A 20,053-nucleotide genomic window follows, 5' to 3' on the forward strand; every position below is an offset into this window, starting at 1 on the left:
TGGGTTGCACAACAAGGAACTAACACTTGTCTGTTCCCCATTTCACTGTAATCAGGGAAATTCCATAGTCCTTCTCTGAGATTGAAGATGGCTGTGAGTCAATTCACTTGACTTTCTTGTCTATTCTTTTAAAAGAGGCCTGCTGGATGCTATATTCATGTGTTATATCTTATTCATTAATTTGTTGGATCACAATTAAGTTGGAAGATTTTTAAATTCATGATTGAACCTACAGAAAAATATATACAGCTCTCAATCTAATTTCTTATTAGAAAAATTAAATCAAGTTTAAAAGTAAAGAAATAATTCCCAATAGTTTTCATGATAAATATGAAGGAGTCTTAATTTGAGGATCCCTAAGATGGTTTTCTTATGCCTCAGAATTAGAAATTACCCTGAAATATGTCCTTTCAAAAATTCTCTGTACTTTGTTCTGTATATGCCAAAACATTCATATATCAGTCTAGGTTAAATTTCCAGATTTATTAATTGGTATCTGGATTATAAAGAAACAGTTTTAATTATCAGTATAGTCTTAAGAAAACTTAAGGGAATAAACTTCATTGTTTTAGTCCTGACGAATTTAAAAAAGAGAGAGAAAGCCCTGAACCTTTCAAAATGGAAAATTAATTTTAAATGTAAAAGTATGTTTCTATTATCCATTACTGTATTATCTTTGCATAAATGAATAAATAGAAATAAACTTTCTTATCCAAAGGGAAAAAAAAGTAAAGAAATAGTGTAGGAATGCTATGGCTGGTCAATGGAATTTTTCTAAAGACCAAAGATCATATTTTAACAAAGATTATAATCTTTGTAGTAACACAAATTTATCTAAGGCTTTTGTGGCCATGAGGAATTCTCTGGAGTTTCAGACAAAGCAAACAAAAAATGCCAAATGTAAAGTTTAAAAAAATATCCAAAGCAAAAAAATATTGAAAAGACAGGCTAGGATCTAGAAACTGCTAAAAGTAAATTAAGAGATATCTGCTGAATAGTTGTGGACTTATCTTTCTGTTTCAGCACCAACTTTGATTAGGAATTGAACTGTTTATCTTACAAATAAATTTCAATAACATTACAGAGAAACAACTTGAAGCTGAGGTACAAGACTATTGAACTTGACTCAATAAAAGCTTTCGAGCTTTCGCAAATATTTGTACTTTGAATATTTTCTTTTATGTCTCTTCTGCTTTTGTTCTGCTTCTGAGTGGAATTGTTAGAATATCTGGCCCAAGATGCTTATGATTTAAAATAATAAATGGTGGTGAATAAATATTGGTTTGAAACTACTTTAACTTAAAACATGCAGTTCTTTAGAAAAATAAACTGGCTACAAAATTTTTTATCCTACCCATATTTATTAACTAGAATCAGCTTGTGTTGACTGAAGAGAAAAGACTAAATTGATCTTGACAGATTTTTAATTAACTTAATGACAAATGAAGTTGTTTATGCTAACACCAATACAAATTTTAGGTCAGCTAAATTTAATTGAGAGGCAAGATATTAAAGCTAATGATAAAAAGTAAAAATAACGTTAGGGGGGCAAGCGAGGTGATGATAGGGGTAAGATGTCTGCCTTGCAAGTGTTAGCCAAGGAAGGACCATGGTTTGATCCCCCAGCATCCCATATGGTCCCCCCAAGTCAGGGGCAATTTCTGAGCACTTATCCAGGAGTAACCCCTGAGCATCAAATGGGTGTGGCCCAAAAAAACAAAAAAAATAACTTTAGGAATTTTTTTGATCTACAGGTTTTGTTACTTGAATTTTAGAGGGTAAAAAATGGATATATTGGGTAAGATCATGACCCTAGGAATATTGAATTAAGATTTTGCTCTGCTAAAGTGTAAGTCACCACTCTTAGTAAAGGTTTAAAGGAGTATGCCATTCTGTTAAAACATTATCAGGACACAAAGGCTAATTTAAAAGCAAATGGGAAAAATTTCAGTTCTGGTGAGTCAGGACAAAGGACCCAGAATATGCAGGAGAGAACAATCTCAGACACCTGCCCAATTCCTCTTTTAATACCTTGCATATCTTATAACCAAAGCAAAGTGTTCACATCTCCTTAAATAAGAATATATAAAAGGAGAAAATATTTTTCACTTTTCCTGAGAAAACCTGTGTCTCAGGGTTTTATTTTCCTTTCCTAGTAGAAACTCAAAGTTTCTACTAAAATTGGCCTTTTTGTCTCAGGTCCTCTTTTTTCAGTCTTGATTGCCTGAGAGCAAGAACTTGGCCGGCTAGAACAATATTCCAAAATTTCTTGGGAGATAGAAGTTATTCATCTAACCTAGTGTTAATCGCAGTCACTTAGAAAGGATACAAATATGTATGAAACCCTATCAGCAATAATAATGTAAACCAAAGTACAAAAATTTACATGTCATATATATAAATATCACTTGTAGATGCAGACTGGTAACAGGGAGGCAAATGGGAGTGGGGGAACATTGGTGGATGGAAGAGGATACTGGTGAAGGGATTTATGCTGAAAGATTGTATGACTGAAACCCAGTCATAAATAACTTTGTAATTCCACAGTGACTACTTTGATATATATTGGCTATACCTAGTATCACTAGTGTTACTCCTGGCTCTGCACTTAGAAATTACTCCTGGCAGGCTCAGGGGACCATATGGGATGCCAGGAATCAAACTTGGATTGACAGCATAAAAGGGAAACACCCTACCTACTGTGCTATTTATCTGGTTCCAAATAAAAAATATTTTTAATGAAAATATAATTTAAAAATCTGATAAACGTCACACAGGGACTGTCTGAGTTAAGGATACTAAAGCAACTCAGGAAATTTCTGGGATAAACTGGATTCTGTGGCCTGTGAATCTTGGGGTAATGAGAGATTACAATGCCTCTCTATAGACACACAGGGATTAAAAACTGAACAAAATGGTGTTGCTGGGACCTGACTTCTGAACAAAGAAGGATGCCATTTTGTAAAGGCCACTTGGCAGGCCCCTTTTAGGTTCTGAACAAAGAGAGAAAGAGAGATGTCATTTTGTAAGGACCACATGGTGTAAGCCACGTGCTAGTTTCCTCATGCCTATTTCTATTAACACTGCCCTAAGCTACCTGACTATACCAGGTAGCCTATCTGGAAAGGATACAAGGGAGCAGTAGAAAAAAATCCCTAGACAATAGCCAATTATTTTGTTTGTTTGTTTGTTTGTTTTGGGCCACACCCTGTGATGCTCAGAATTTACTCCTAGCTATGTGCTCAGAAATTTCCCCTGGCTTTGGGGGACCATATGGGATGCTGGGGATCGAACCAAGGTTTATCCTAGGTCAGCTATGTGCAAGCAAATGCCTCCCACTGTGCTATCGCTCAAGCCAATCATTTTAAAGATCATCAAAAAAGCTAGATCCTCCCTATATTCCTTCTCTATATAATTATATTCATGACCTTAGATTGGGTTTGTCTCTTGCGAGAAAGAACCCTGACCTGGTCAATTAGGAGCTGTTGGCAGGCTGATTAAAGTTTTGTTCAACTTTACTCCAATTGTGAGGTCTTGTCCTTTGGCTCTGGACACTCTTATTTGAGACTCGTTTGATCAAACCACAATGACCCGATCACCAATAAAGCTGTCTAGGTCCTGTGAACATAGGCTAGGACCACTTTGAAGTAGGTGAAAGTCTAAGGGGATGGAACTAGGGGGTAGGGGGAGAAACTATACACAGTATTGCTCCCCAGGGTCAAAGTCTGTGGAGTTGCCCTGGCTTTCCAGGGATGACTCCGCATGGGTTTGAGTACCACTAAATATCATCTGGGTTTGAATCCTACCTGGGACCTCATGAGTGCAAGTCCCGCTGAGTATCCAGTTACTCTGTGTTTGTCTTTGTGTCCAGTGCATGGGGTGTTTTCTGTTCCTCGTGAGGACCGTGTGTTGTGTTATGTGGTTGTAGTTGGGTCTTATATCTATCTGTCTTTGTCCATAGCAGTGGAGGAAGGTTGAAAAATATCAGAGAGTACCACTTGGTCAAGAAGGGCTTAATTTCTCCTAGAGGCATCCTGTCTGTCTGAACCAACTTAAGCTGCTGTCCTGATTCTTTCCCCATCTTTGTGTTAGTCATGTTGTGTCTTCTTTTCTGTGCCATTGTCCCATTTGGTGAGAATGTAAGCCAGAAAAATTCTAAGGAAAATGACACCCCACTGGGGGTAGGGGAGCACCACTTTAAAGATGTTAAGATCAACACCACTATGCTTAGGGATTCCTTCTATCAAGAAAAGTTGCGGACCTTCTATCAGCTAGAATGGTCAATACTCCAGACTGAATGAACCTCTGAAAGAACATTTTCTAAAGCCCAGATTTATTCCACACAGGAGGCAGTGTTCAGTAACCATCTGGACGTTAGCATTTGGGGGCTCATCCAGGATCAAAGACAGTGACCATTCGGGCAAGATAGCATACATCGTGGCCTGGAGATACTTAGTGGAAGAGCCTTCATGTAGCTCGAATTTCATCTTCCCCCCTGCTAACTAAACCATTTCTCTCCCTATATGGCAGGCCTGGAAGACCAAGGTCTCTCTCACTACAGGTGCAAAGGACTCCTTCTAAAATGGATCCATTCCTGTCCTCCCACTTCCAAAGCAAACCAAGCTCCCACCATCTCCCTACTGGATCCTCTCCCTTTCCCACCTCCTTCCCCAATTGCTCCCTGTCCTCCTGACTCTCCATTGATGGAGAGTCCCCCACACACCGGGATTTTTGTACTTTCTGTGTCCTGTTTTAATCTGGAATATTTGCTCCCCTGAAACTTTATCTCAGATCTTATCCAAATAGCCCCTTCTAAAAGATCTTTATCCACCACCATTTGTGACACATTTTTTTTAAATAGGGATGTTAGAGGAACAAGTTGCCTCCTTGCTGAAATTGATTTCCAGAACAGGTACAGTCTGGATCTGAAGGAAAGAATGGTACTGGGTGAGCAGTGTTGTTTCTATGCTTACGAGTCAGGTATCATTTGTGAGACACTGCAGCAGGTAAAAGCTAGTTTGCCGGTATGGGAAAGACAATGGAAAAATTCTACCTCCTGGTATGAACAGTGGTTTATTCAATCACCCTGGAAAACTTCCCTGATGACTGCCCTGGCTGGACCACTGTTCATTTTTGATGGTCTTCTTAGTAGGTCCTTGCATAATTAATTTCGTCATCTGCTTTATTCAAGCACACATCAGTGCAGTTAAGATGCCTGTGCTAAGGTGCCAGTATGTGCCCATCAGTAGGGATGGGGGTGAGGAACCTCAAAGAAAGTCAAGAATTTGTCAAGGTCCATAAAGAAAGGAGGAAATATTGGGATCTGGGTTCTGAACAATGATAGATGCCATTTTGTAAAGACCATATGGCAGGCCTCTTTTAGATTCTGAACAAAGAATCTAAAGACCACATGGTGTAAGCCACATGCTAAGTTTCTCAAGCCTACTTCCATTAACACCATCCAAAGCTACCTGGTTATACTAGGTAGCCTATCTGGAAGGGACACAAGGGAACAGTAGGAATGTACCCCTAGACAGCAGCTAATCAAAAAGCTAGAACCTCTCTAAATCCCTTCCCTATAGAATCCTATTCATGGCTTTAGACAGAGTTTGTCTCTTGCGAGAGAGAACCCTGACCCGGTCAGTTAGGATCTGTTGGCAGGCAGATTAGAGTTTTGTTCAACTTTACTCCAATTGTGTGTTCTCGTCCTTCGACTTCGGACCCTAGCATGCTCTTGACCATTTCAAAGCCCAGTGCTCTTTGTAGGGTACCAGCATTGCTCTGGGCTTCCAGCCAATCATTTGGCTCTTTTCACCTATCTGTGCCTGAGAGAGGAGGACTTGTGCTAGGACTCTCACCCTATACATAGAACAGTTGTGTATCTCTCAAAGAAATCTAGAGATCAAAGAAAGTCTCTGGATGGTCAGAGTGTTTGAGGTGCAATTGCTCATTGCTGCTTTTACAGAGAAAGTATTAAAGTAACTCTAAAAAACTCATCCTACCTCAGAGGGCAGCTTTGTTGCACGAAAGGAAGGGCTCACTGAGGAACTCCCTTAACATATTTGGCCTAGTAGAGTGGCCACCTTTCTGAAATTAGAATTTCCTTGTCAGGCCCAAAGATGGGGTCCTTCTTCTGAAAAAAAAATATCAGTTGAAGTTTTGCTGTGAACCACTCTTTTGTTATTCCTTATAACAAGCTCCATAAATAACTTTTGCAGGTGCCCCAGGTTTATGTCTAGTGATGGACATTTCTTGGGAGGTTACACTTGGAAGTGTAACGTTTGAATAAACTAATCAATCAAGACCAGTGACAGGGACCTCCTTAAAATTATGAAAATAATCTTCATTGATTGAGTCCAAATATCAGGCTTTCTTTGGTCATTAAAGCTAAAAATAACATTGTGATTGTAATCATACTTCTTACATTATATATTTTTTCTGCTAAAAATGATGAATTATACACTTTAAAAAGACAGGGAGAACTTATTCAGGGCTGCACTTCGTCTCCTTCTTATGAAATGCAATCGCTGTTCGCTAATAAAGAATTCTGATGTAAGCTTTGTTGAGTGTTTTCATCCTTGCCAGTGTGGGACATAACATGGATGATACAGCAGGTATCTTAAATTAGACTAGAATACTAAGGAGACTTACATTTAGATAATTCTGGGTATTTCAGAAATTACATACAGCAATTTAACAGCATACTTACTTGCCAATTATGCTGTATGGATATTTTTAATGACAAACATTTCCAATCCTTTTGCTATTTATAAAACTGGTCTCAGATCCTTATTCAGATAAGTTTGTGGAAAAAAATCTTTGAGAGTATTCAAGGATAGAGTCTGCTTTTATCTTTCTCTTTTCCTACTAAAACCTGCTTGGGTTCAACTATTTTCATTATGTTTTGCTTCCAATCTTCATTGGCTGGCTTGCTACATACCCACTTAATTCCACATGATAAATAATTAGGTTGCATCTCTTTATTTCCATTTCTAATATTTTCATTTTTGGAGAGACCTGCCAACCAGTGCTCAGAGGCTAAGGGTTCACTCGGCGATTCTGATCAACTGGACCACTGCTCAATGTGTCCCAGGGTCTAAGGATGCAGTGATACGTTTTGGGCAGGGTCACCTTTGTGGTTCTTAGGAAATTTCAGGGCTTGGTTGGGCACTCTCAAGGGGCCAGAGGATACTAGAGATTACTTGGTTCTTCTGATTGATTCTTGGGGGAAGGATCTCCAAAACTATACCTAGCAGTACTGGAAAAAAGTGAAAGGCATTTTATGTTTATGGAGAATGCAGGATTAAAAGAGAAAGCCTATGCCCTTACTTTAACAACAAATAAAACAAACTGTTTCTTTGATTTGCTTATTCATGTGAATTTCTATCTGAAGTTTAGAAAATATATTCTTATTCATTCATAGGCACATAGTTCATATATGTGTATCTAAAATATCTTTCTCTATAGAAATACATAAGCATAGATATATGATTACTAATAAGATGGATTATACAATATATATGACATGTTATGTATGTATAGTTGGCACTCATTTGCATATGTTCAATAAAGATCCCACAAACATTCAATTAGCAATAATTAAATTTTACTGAGGGCCAATACAAGGTTCAATTCATATGTTCCTCTAATCACTTTGTTGTCAACCAAATCAAAATACACCCTGATTTTAGTGTGCTTCTGTTCTATGATACATTTATTTAAGAATCTTGTCCTATGAACACTAAACTGATAACCAACATCTCTGCAGAACATCTTTTCCTTTCTATAGAAAACTTTTGTAACTCGATTAAATCTTTCCCCATCAGGTACACTCTAATGCTGGACAAAAACTGAGCTCTATGGTTGGAATCTACTGACCAGACAAGCCCCAACAAAAAGCATATAAATGAAAAAAAGACAGCTGACACTACATTCAACAGGGAAAGATCACTTTCAAAATAGGGAACTGAAGCAAGAAAGCAGAACCTGGCCTGGGCTCTGTTTATCTGGGAGCATGAAGGTGACCTCTGTGCTGGCAGCTGAATTACATGGCAAACTGATAAAGTAGCATAGTTTTGTAGGTTACAAAAAAAAAACTCAGTGAACAGATCAATTTACAAAAAGATTACATGCATGATGAGGATCAATTATTTTTATTTATTATTCAACGAAGATTAATTCCCTACATCATAAATAATGTATAATACCTCAAGTGTACATATCAAGTATTATAACTTTGGAAAAATATCTCTTGTGGCTTTATGAATGTACATATAAATATGCACAAATGCAGGGTCTCATTTTGTACACCTCAGTAAAATGCAATTGTTCTTTTTGGATAAATCCATAAACCAATTCAATTACTGTCTATACCATTCAATTACTTATTGGATTAAAAAGGAAACCAGTAGTTAGGGGGTGCCAAACTCTTAAAAAGTTCCTTAGTAATACTATGTCATTTCTCCATATAAATGAGCTCCTTCTATACCTTTCTACAGAAATAAAACAGTTGGGAATTCACTTAACATTTAATTTTCTATGAATGAACTTCAGGATGAATGGTCACTCGATTTTGATTATTCCTAACTACTGAACAAAATATTGTTTTAGGGGATAAGGGGCGAGGGGCATTTGGGATACTCAGGGATTACTGCTGACTCTCTACACTCAGAGGTCACAACTAGCAGAGTTCAAAGACTACACTGGCTGCAAAGGATCAAACATAGACCAGCTGCATGCAAGGTAAGTGTCCTATCCACTGTTCTATTACTCTGGCCCCAGAAAATTACATTCCTAACCTTATTTATGAGGACTGGTTAAATTTTGACTAAATTATTTTCTAGATTTCTAGCCTAGATAATAATTAATACATATTCTTAGAGTCTTTCAAATGTAGCATACAAAATAAATTATATATGTGTATATATACACACACATATATAAGTATATGTATGTATGTATGTATATATATATATTATATAAACACACACTAAACCTAGTCCTTGGATTTTAATCTTATTTCTATCAGCTGTTAGAAATCTTTGTTCAGAGAAAACCCTGCCCTTAAATTTCATCTCTTTCTATAATGTTCTTCCATACTTTTTTGTTAACATTTGCCACAATTTACTCCTTTTCTATATTCTTTCCATTGATTCCATTTAAAATGAACTTTCCCACCTAGCAGCCCTACTAGATAATAAATCATGTAACAATTCTTACTTTGCCTTCTATCTCTACTACCCTGGGGAGATAATACTATTCCATACTGATCCCTCTTGATCCAGAGGAAAATATTTTAAAGTTGGGAATGACACTTTTTCACACTCTTAATTCTAAGCCAAGCTCAATGATAAGAGAAACTATTAAAGTAATTTACCTAAGCAGTCCACTTCCTATCACACCAAATCTCTTAGTTCTCACTAGAAGAGATTTACCCTATTTTTCTCTATATCTACCTTTCCTCTGTACTCCAAATAATGTGTATATGAATGCATTTGTTGGATTTACTACATATAGAAGACAGAACCCCAGACATTCAGATATTCCATGGCAGCTTTCTTCCCAGTTTGATTTTGTGTGTGTTGAGGGCATGGTAGACAGAACATTATTAGCCTCTGTTTGAGTAACCACAAAAAAATGACACAGCCTTGAGACCCATGGAACTATGGTAGAAAATGAAGGAGTTGCATTTACTGGAAGTTTAGGATTTCCAGTGGGCTGGATAGTCCCATTCTCCATTCTTATCTTGACATAACTCATTTACTAGGACACTCATTGTTCTAACTTGAAGAAAAGGAATGATACTTGGGTACTAAGTTGGTGGCAGCAGCTGGGCCAAGAAAATCACTTTATTATAATCTATTTAGAGGTAAAATTATATATATATATATTTTACCTATATAATTTTACATATATATATATATATATATATAATTTACAGAGAGATAGTACAGCAAGTAGGGGGCTTGCTTGCACATTCCCAACCCAGAGTTTGGTCCCCAAAAATGGCCCCGAAAGCCTGCTAGGGGTAATCTCTAAGTAAGTAACTCCTGTCATACATTTCTCATTATAAAACAAATAAGCAAAAACAAATACAAAAATCTCTCCCCTTTTTTTAACCTCTGCCAAAGTAAAGGTAAAAATGAAGCGCTGGGTAAGTGACTTTGAAACACATTCCATTTTGTGATGCTTGCCAGCTAACTCTTTACTTCCACATCATTTGGGTATGATGACAGAAATAGAATACTTAATAGCAGTTATATCAAGCAGATGAAAGTAGTTGCTTTACATCAGCTCTTGAGAAAGTCAGAATTGTTACTATCTATATAAATTTATTTATCTAGAAAGAAAACTTTAAACGTTCAAAAGGTTTGATTTTCTGCATTTTTATCTTTTTATTTATTATTTTATATTTTTTGGGTTTTTTTTTTTGGTCACACCTGACTAGAGTCAGAGATTATTTCTGTTTTTGTTTTGTTTTATTTTGTTTTTGTTTTTTGGGTCACACCCAGCAGTACTCAGGGGTTACTCCTGGTCTATGTTCAAAAATCACAGGCAGGCTTGGGGGACCATATGGGATGCTGGGATTCAAACCACCGTCCTTCTGCATGCCAGTCAAATGCCATACCTCCATGCTCTCTCTCCGGCCCCAGAGTTTACTTCTGGATTTTCATTTAGAAGTTATTCCTAGCCATGTTTGGGGAATTAAATGTGATGTTGAGTATTGAACCTGGGCCAGGAGAGTGCAAGGCAAGAACCTAACTAGTCATTCTGTCTCTCTATCTTTAAGAGTATATTGTCTGAGGCTTATCTAGCCCCAGAAGGGACCATTTAATAGATTTTAAGAGCTCTTAACCTAAGTTTTTAGAAAAAACAGAGCATAAAATATAGAATAATCCTCATGTCCATCCAAATATATTTTTCCCCTTAAAACTGGAGCAAGCAGAAGAAATACTGAAAACATCAAAGGCTCTTACCTGGACTTAGACCTCCAACTGCAACAGGAACAAGTCCATTTCGTTATCTGTTGTAAAAGCGTCTCTTTAAACATTCGCTGTTTTTATTTTGATCAGTTCAATGATGATTAACCATCTATAGGTCATTGTCCTAGAAAAATGGAAGAAAATTAACTAGCTTATCTAATATTTTGTTCTTGACTCTATTCTTTTACATTTAGCTTAAAGTTTAAGCTTCCTCCCTCCCTGAGCATTTATTTACTCACAAAGATGGTTGCATAGGTGTGTATGTATGTGTGTGTGAGGTTTCCTTTTCTGCAAGACTTTTGTCTTTAAAAATATGAATATAGAAGTAACAGAATGGTCAACTAGCAAGAGCTTACTAAACATTCTGACAATGACTTACTGACTGACTTCATGGTGAGATACAATAATTTTCACAAAATTTTTTTTCTTGTTGTTGAACTTTATTTTATTCTTTGTTTTCTTTTCTTTCTTTTCTTTTTTCAAAATGATTTGGCTTTTACTTCCTTGGAAACAAATGTATCATGATCAACAATATCAACTATGTGATACATGCTCTTTAAATAAAATAAATTAAATTAAAAACTAAAAAAAGAAAAGTTTAGAATGGTCCCTCTTCAAAATGAACATGTTGCATAACTACAATGAAGTAAAGAAATTTGTTTTCTATGCATACTGTGGTCAATAAAAATATTGCACTGTGACAAAAGACAAATAGAGGACCAAGGAAATGGTGCAAAGTACTAGAGGTTATGATTAGTATGCAGAAACTCTGGGCTTGTTCCCCAGTATCATTTAGTTCCCAGTCCCCTGAGAACTGCATGGACTGTTTCCCACCCATCCCATCCCAATTTGGAGCAGTTCTAGAATATCCTAGAGCATTTGTTTTGAGATACAATTCAAAAAACAAAGAAGAAATACAAATAAAACTTATTAGTCAGGCATGGAAATTCTCCCTCCGTACAAAAATATTTAAGATGATTTTAAGTAATTTTTTTTTAATTTTGTTACTTTGTTTTGGGGTCATACTCAGTGATGCTTAGGGATTACTCCTGGCTCTGTGCTCAGAGGTCACTCCTGATATGCAGTGCCAGGGATCAATCTGGATCAACCACATGCAAACAAGTAAACAAGTAAACACCTTATACACTTGCTCTGCAAGTTTTACAATTGTATACAGGTTAATCTGGGATTTAAAAGATAAAGGACAATCTTAAACATGATACTTGGGGAGAATTCTAAAATGATTTGAATAGATACTAGATCAGTTTGTTTTAATAATAAAAGTTAATATTACTTAGCACAATAAATGCTTTACATTAAAATCTGAAGAAATTAACTCACATTTTCTTTTTCTTGTTCATCTATAGGAGAGCCAATCCCACCAGAAATTCTTGAGAAGGGGTAAATTTTCAGGCATTACATTCATTCATTAGCTCAAAAAATTTGGATTCCCTAATATACTGAATGCTTCAGACATGGGTCAAGTGTCTGGAGATGTAATATAGATTCAATTCAGACCTTCATTTTATACACACAGAAAACAATCATTTTAGAGAGGCAGGGGCTGGGCTCAGAAGACTCAACATGCCAGGACTTCTGGGTATCTTCGACTGGTATGTTGGGGGCTCTGGGCAGGACAGTTAGCCATAGGCCCCCTGGGCTGACCACTTAGTCCAGGGGACTGAGATCCCCCCCACGCCAGACTGGTCTTCATGGCCATGCCTGTTAAATTGGGCTCTGGGGGGAGGGTGGGGAGAGAAATCCCTCCCCTATGCACACTGGACTCCATTCAGGAGTTTTTTTCTTACTAGTATTCATTTTCAAAAGTGCACGGGCGCATACATACTTTTTAACAACACCCAAAAATATTCTTAATTCTCAACTGTTTCTAGGGAAAAAAAATGGAATTCCCTAGATTTGGAGGATAATATTCAATTAGGTCTCTAAAATCAGTTTATATGTAGAGGTGACTTCCTATAGAGTGGTCCTCTCTGACTGCCAAGCCTAATCCATAAGCAATTCATCTATACAATGTATATAGCCCCTCTGATATATTTCACCTCCCCCACACCTCATCTACCAATCCGGATTCATTATCTTCCCCTCAATTAACCCCCTTTACCCTCAGTTCTTTAATTTGTTAGGCACCAAGACCGACCTCCTGCCCCAACAGATTCTGCCTTTCGCACACCCCTACAAAGCTCATTATTACTCCTTAACTCTCTCACCCCCAACCATTAGTACCCCACATTTACCCTTTTTAACTTCAGTACTACACAGTCCTAATCACAGACCAAAGTCGTGCATTGGATTTAACAACCCCCAACAATTTCAAAAGACATAAAATGGACACATATGTCTTTTGAATATTTTATGTGTATTTTCTTTAAGAGCTATAACTCTTTCTAAATAATCTTTTACCATAAAAGATTCTAACCACTTTTTATCTTATCTTCTCTTTGTGAGCTCTTCAATAAGGAATTTTGGTGGAAGAGTCCCTCAGTTTAATGCTTATGATTGAACCATGTCATGGGGATTGTTGGACTTGTTCTTATGAACCCCATATGCGCCGATAATGCCAAGTGGCATTGTTCCTTGTTTGCATAGGCACATTAAAATGGGAAAATACTATACATAAAAATAAGTTCTTATCTAATAGAGATTGGAACACACAAATCTTGTAGTGCAATGGGACCTTACACCCTGAATATTGATATAATGAGCTGGCACAGGCCTCAGAAGAATGGGCATCCTCCTTTCACCCCTGAACCAGGGAAGCTATCTGCGAAACATCCAAGGTTTTTTATAACAACACCTGGAAGAAATCCTCTACCAGGGAAGACCCTACCACAGCTCTGACACCCACTTGCTCAAAAGAGACTTCCCTTAACACTAAGAAGACTTGACAACAAGAACGACCTGCTTACAAGACAGGGTTCTCTGCATTGCCCTTTAATTGTGAGGTGAAATGAGAGGATGCTCTGCACCATCCTGACTGCAATGTAGGATATGCAGATTCCAGGATCTTTAATACAGAAACATGATACCAATAACAAAGACTGTGTGAAAAATAAATGTGTATTGGCACTACAGACAATGACCTGGATTGAACAAACTAGTTTGCCTGGAGCCTAGAGTTGGTCTTATGCCAGGAAACTTCAGGGGTAGGGTCTCCTTGTATTTAGGCTTATGCTTTTCCTTTCCATGTCCCTCATATTTTGGTGGGCCTATGCAAACAATAATTGCCACTCTAAAACAGTTTTACTGTGCTCCTTTGACTCTAATCCTTAAGAAAAGCAACCCACTTAAACTTTTGAGGTTAACTTAAACTAATATGCATGTGCATGGAAATGTAAAAAGGTACTTTGCCTTCAATGTTTAAGGAGTGACATAAGTTTTATGGCTTTAGATTCTTTGTGTGCTGCTAAGAAATACTATGTATTACAATCTGGGGACTTGAGGGACAAAGTAATTGTATATGGGTTCTGTTTTATTTTTCTTAATATTCTTTGGCTGAAAGTTCAAAGTTAAGATATCAGCAATGGGACTACTGGGAATTCTGTTTATGGGTGATTGTCCTTCCACTGTAACTTTATCTTGTCCTCTTTCTTTGCATTTTTCTTCTCATAATTAAAAATAAAAAATTAATAAAAAAGAAAACAATCATTTTATATTTATTATATTATTATATTATCATTACATGACATTCAGTAGAGAATCTGATATAAGTATAAAATAATATATTTATATGCAAGTGAATAGAGATATACATGCATATATGTACATATATACATATATGTATACATTTTTACAAAGTGTTTGTTTTTGTAATCGCAGCAATATGTTTTAGTATCTACTTATCAATTCTGTCTCATTTAATTTTTTTTTTTTTTTTTTGGTTTTTGGGCCACACCCGGTGACGCTCAGGGGTTACTCCTGGCTATGCGCTCAGAAGTCGCTCCTGGCTTGGGGGACCATATGGGACGCCGGGGGATCGAGCCGCGGTCCGTCCTAGGCTAGCGCAGGTAAGGCTTACCTTTACCTTACCTTTAGCGCCACCGCCCGGCCCCTATGTCTCATTTAATTAAGATTCACTGTAGGCTGTTTTATTCTTGAGAGTGTGGAAAGATTTATGTATAGGTGAGGAGAAAGGTTCAAAAGTTCTCCATTTCCCAGAAAAGAGAAACTGAGAAATGTAGGTCCAAGGTTGATAAGATTAGGGTTTGGGATTCCAAATCCACTTTTCTGAAGCAGATTCCACAAAGTATGGCCGATTTTTCATATTCAGGAGATTCTGATTCAGTCTGCCAAGGATAATTTATGAAGGGGGATGTTCTTGTTATGACTGAAACCCAACTACAATTATGTTTGTAATCACGGTGTTTAAATAAATAAATTATTTAAAAAATTGACAGGGCTGCAGGGCATTTGCCTTAAATGCAGCCGACCTGAGATAAACCCGGGTTTGATTCCAGGCATCCCAAATGGTCCCTTGAGATAGCCAGGAATGATTTCTGAGTGCAGAGCCAGATGTAACACCAAAGCATTGCTGGGTATGGCTAAAACCAAAAACAAAACCAAATAAAAACAAAACAGAACAAAATTAACAGCACACTAAAGTTAATTTTTTTTTGGGGGGGGGAGGCCACACCCGCCGGTGCTCAGGGGTTACTCCTGCTGTCTGCTCAGAAATAGCTCCTGGCAGGCACGGGGACCATATGGGACACCGGGATTCGAACCAACCACCTTAGGTCCTGGATTGGCTGCTTGCAAGGCAAACACTGCTGTGCTATCTATCCGGGCCCTTAATTTTTAATCTAACACTATATTTTGAGATTACAGCCAAGCTAGAGAATTATTTTTATTTTTTATGGTGTTCCCTTTTTTTTTTTCAGAGCAGGGAAAAGGGTTCAGATATTTCTAAACTAATGATTTTTAACATCTCATCAGAACCAAGGCACACCGCTGTTTTAATATGAATACGTAGGAAGATTAAAAGCAAAATATTAGAAATTAATTGAGATATGGTAAATTACTGTTATTTAGAGAAGACAAAAATATGCCTCTTTGTTTTTTCTGCATGACTGCTCATAATGACCAGGCTTGTGGCACTTGTGGAAGAAGGCATAAAAGTACTCTTAGAGGGAAGACTTTACAACAGTATTTTGAGGTCAATAACATACCAACATATATAGGACAACAGTGTAGCAAAAGCACTGGAATTTTTGTTATTTATTTCAGAGATATTGATCACCCTCCTAAAGACAGCTCAGGGTCTTTAAAGTCTGAAAAAATTATAAACTTTGATGCCAATGTTGTACCAGCCACTAACAATTATAACTTAGGGTTTGGAACTCTGAGTATCTATTTCTCATTTATAAAGGACAAGACTTGGCATACAGGTTCACTAATGTAAATTAAATTCCTCACATTGCATGTGGTAGAATAGAGAGCCAATATTTAAGTTTTATTGTGATATCTGTGTTTTAGAAATATTTATCAGGGGCCAGCGAGGTGGCACTAAAGGTAAAGTGTCTGCCTTGCAAGCGCTAGCCAAGGAAGGACCACAGTTTGATCCTCCGGTGTCCCATATGGTCCCCCCAAGCCAGGGGCAATTTCTGAGTGCTTAGCCAGGAGTAACCCCTGAGCGTCAAACGGGTGTGGCCCGAAAAACCAAAAAAAAAATAAATAAATAAAATAAAAAAATATTTATCATTAGTTCTTATCAATGAGTTTTTTATGTCTTGCAGTTTTTCTTTCAACTGTTTTTAATATACCAAATCTTCAGATGGGTGTACTAGAATAGACTTCTGTTGAGGTAAGGAAGCCAACTAGAAGAGAAAAAATTTATAGGTTTTGATATGAGATTCAAAATTATGAGTATGGAAGACATCAACATGAAGAAAATAAATAACCAAGGCAAATGGAAAAACATTTAGTTCAGAATCTCTTCTTATGATTACTACGACAAGAAAAATGTGCAAATAAGCAAAACATGAGTAATAATAACACAATGCAAATAATAAAAAATAAGATAAAGATTTTATAACATGTATCATTTAGGTAATTTATTAGAGAAGTATTTCTGGGACCACCACTGAAAGTTCTTAGGAGCTATTACTACTTTGGTAATTGGGGTCACTCCTAGTGGTATTCAAGACCATGAAGTGCTAGGGATTGAACACAAGCCTCCTGCATGCAAAGCATGTCCTCCATTCTATTGAGTTATTTCTCTAGTGCAAAGGGGAATTTGAAAACCGAGTTAGAAATTAAAAAGATATGTTGGAGTGTACTCAAGGGAAAAATTGCATGAAGAAATGAAAATTAATTATTATAAATAAGGCTTTTAAAGAATTTTTCTTTTTTTCCCCTGGGACCATATTCATTGACACTTAGGGTCCACTCTTGACTCTATAGTCAGGATTCATTCCTAGAAGTGGTTCTGGGCAGTGTATAGTCAGGGATTGAATTTATATTGACACATACTCTCAGCTTGTTGAGTTATTTCTCTGGTTCTAGTGCAGAGGTGATCAAGTATGGTCACCTTGAAAATAATTAGGGTGGTGGTGTTCGAGGGAGTCAGCCTCACACACCTACATTGCACACCCATTTGCTTAGAAATAGCCCAGCTTATAACAGCCTTCTCAAGCCAAGAAGTCACCAAATCATTCCAGTTGCACAGTTCCTGGAGCATGTGACACCTCAAAATTTTTTTTTATTTTTTTATTTTTTTATATATAAAATAATAACTTAACCCCTTTCTAGACTCTGTTGAGATCAAATTTGTTTGTCAGTTGTCCCCCTTATCTTTCCTTTCTCTAATTTTTTAGTCATTATTTTCCAGAAATAATAAGCTCCTTTAAGTTTCCATAAACATCTCAATCATGTTCCAATTTTCAATCCTTTGCATTTAGCTTCTCTCTATCTAGAACACTTTGCTTCTGGATGTCCATTTTCCACTTCATCTCTCTGATCAATTTTTGCTGCCTCTCAGAGGTTTCAATGTCTATTAAAAAGTATAAAGTGTTAAATTATCTATGTTATTACCATGTTTTATCCAATATTTTATTTCATAAAACAAAGAGATTTCATAGTTTGTTAATATAGTGCTCTTCCTAACTGAGAAAAGACCAGTAAATTATATAGCAATTTTCTCAATTTTGTTGCATTAAGAGTTTAGTGCAAGAAAGGAAGACTGGAAGTTCCAGCTCACTACATGAAGCTCACCACAAAGAGTGATGAGTGCAGTTAGAGAAATAACTATATTGAGAACTATCATAACAAAGTGAATGAATGAGGGAATTAGAAAGCCTGTCTAGAGTACAGGCGGGGGTGGGTTAGGGAGGAGGGAGATTTGGGACATTGGGGATGGGAATGTTGCACTCACTGGTGAAGGGGGGTGTTCTTTACATGACTGAAACCCAATCGCAATTATGTTTGTAATCAGGGTGTTTAAATAAAGATATTAAAAAAAAGAAAAGCATGATGCACCCCTACAAATGGGATATACCAAAGTTGCTTCAATAGTACAATAAATATATAAATAGCAAAAATAAAGAGTTTACTGCAGAAGTTTCCAAATTTATTTGCTTATTATATACTTTTCTTATCTATCTTCTTCAAGCAAGCAACAAAATGCACTTCAATTACATTCATTTCCTTGAATTGTTCAGCACCCTATGGGGATATTGCTTATTTTGGAAAAAATTTAGTTTGCAGTGTTTGGTACACCAAGTACACAATGGCTACTCAGCATGAATGAGTCATCTGTGTTGACAAGTCATCATTGCCTAATGTACAGATTCTGAAGGTGTCAGGTACACACAAATCTAGAACTATTCTTTCATTTTAGTTCTTTTTCTGTTCTGGTCTTCAATCTAAAAAATGTATTTCTCAGAGATATTAGAAATTACTCATTTCTAATATTCAAATTCAATCAATTATATATCAGTAACTACAGGGTGTTTTATTTATATTATTTATATTGTATTTATATTATTTATGAATAATTGATGAATAATTAGGCTTCATGTACTGAACTGTTATTTATTTATTGGGGGGAGTGGACTATATCTACCTGTCCTTAGGGCTCACTCCTCATGATGCTTAGGGTACCATGCATGTAGAGATGAAACTGGGTTCAGCTACATTCAAGTTAAGTTCCTTATACCCTGTACTATTTCTCTAGTCCATCAAATGCAATTTAATGAGTTTTCACATAAATATTTACCTTTAGGACTAAGAAAATGAACATCATAATTGCATCCAATTTTCTGTTTCTTCTATCCTTCTGCTTCTTAGTTCCAATCATCAATATTTATCACTACATAATTGCTTGCTTTTTTAGAATTTTATAGTAAACAATGAAATACTTTGTGCTGATTTTTGTCTGATTTTTGACATTCAACGTATGTATTTTAAATTGAGAAAATACTATTGTGGGGGTCAGAGCAGTGGCGCAAGTGGTAAGGCATCTATCTGCCTTGCCTGCACTAGCCTAGGACAGACTGAGGTTCGATCTCCCAGTGTTCCATATGGTCCCCCAAGCTGGGCGCGATTTCTGAGTGCATAGCCAGGAGTAACCCATAAGCGTCAAGGGGTGTAGCCCAAAAACTAAAAACCAAAAACCAAAAACCAAAAAAATAAAAAAGAAAAGAAAAGAAAATACTATTGTGTTGTATATATGAATAATTTTTTTCTATAGTGATTAGTTTTCTATTAGTGCATAGATCACAATGATTTCCAGTTTGGGCATACTGTAGACAAAGCATCTATAGAGCCTTAGCACCTTTATCCTGCAGGTTCTGAGTTTCAAGATTGACATTTTCAGCACACAGTCTCATGACATGCCTCCTCCCTCCACTGAATAGGAGCACCACAACTGTGCAGGAGCTCACAGGACCAAATGTAATTCTGGGAACTAAATCATGGTCAGCTGTATACAAGGCAAGCACCACAATATCTTCAGCCCCTCCCCCAAGATTTTTTTTTACAGTATACTGCCCTAGAAACAAAATTAGTGACTCAAAACGTGTTCTCACTTTAAAGTTTTGAAATTTTTTTTCTCTTCA

The 20,053-nt window shown here is 36.8% G+C and overlaps 1 protein-coding gene across 1 annotated transcript in view; it reads right to left on the bottom strand.

Moving 5' to 3' along the window:
- SLCO1B3 (solute carrier organic anion transporter family member 1B3) overlaps positions 1–11,048 on the bottom strand; it is a 77,908-nt gene extending 66,860 nt beyond the window's left edge. The window contains exon 1 of the mRNA XM_049782895.1: positions 10,977–11,048. The gene's annotated coding sequence lies outside the window, so the exon portion shown is untranslated. The remainder of the gene's footprint in view (positions 1–10,976) is intronic.
- Positions 11,049–20,053: the final 9,005 nt, after the last annotated feature.

Source organism: Suncus etruscus, chromosome 11, assembly GCF_024139225.1.
Source record: "Suncus etruscus isolate mSunEtr1 chromosome 11, mSunEtr1.pri.cur, whole genome shotgun sequence".
NCBI lineage: Eukaryota > Metazoa > Chordata > Mammalia > Eulipotyphla > Soricidae > Suncus > Suncus etruscus.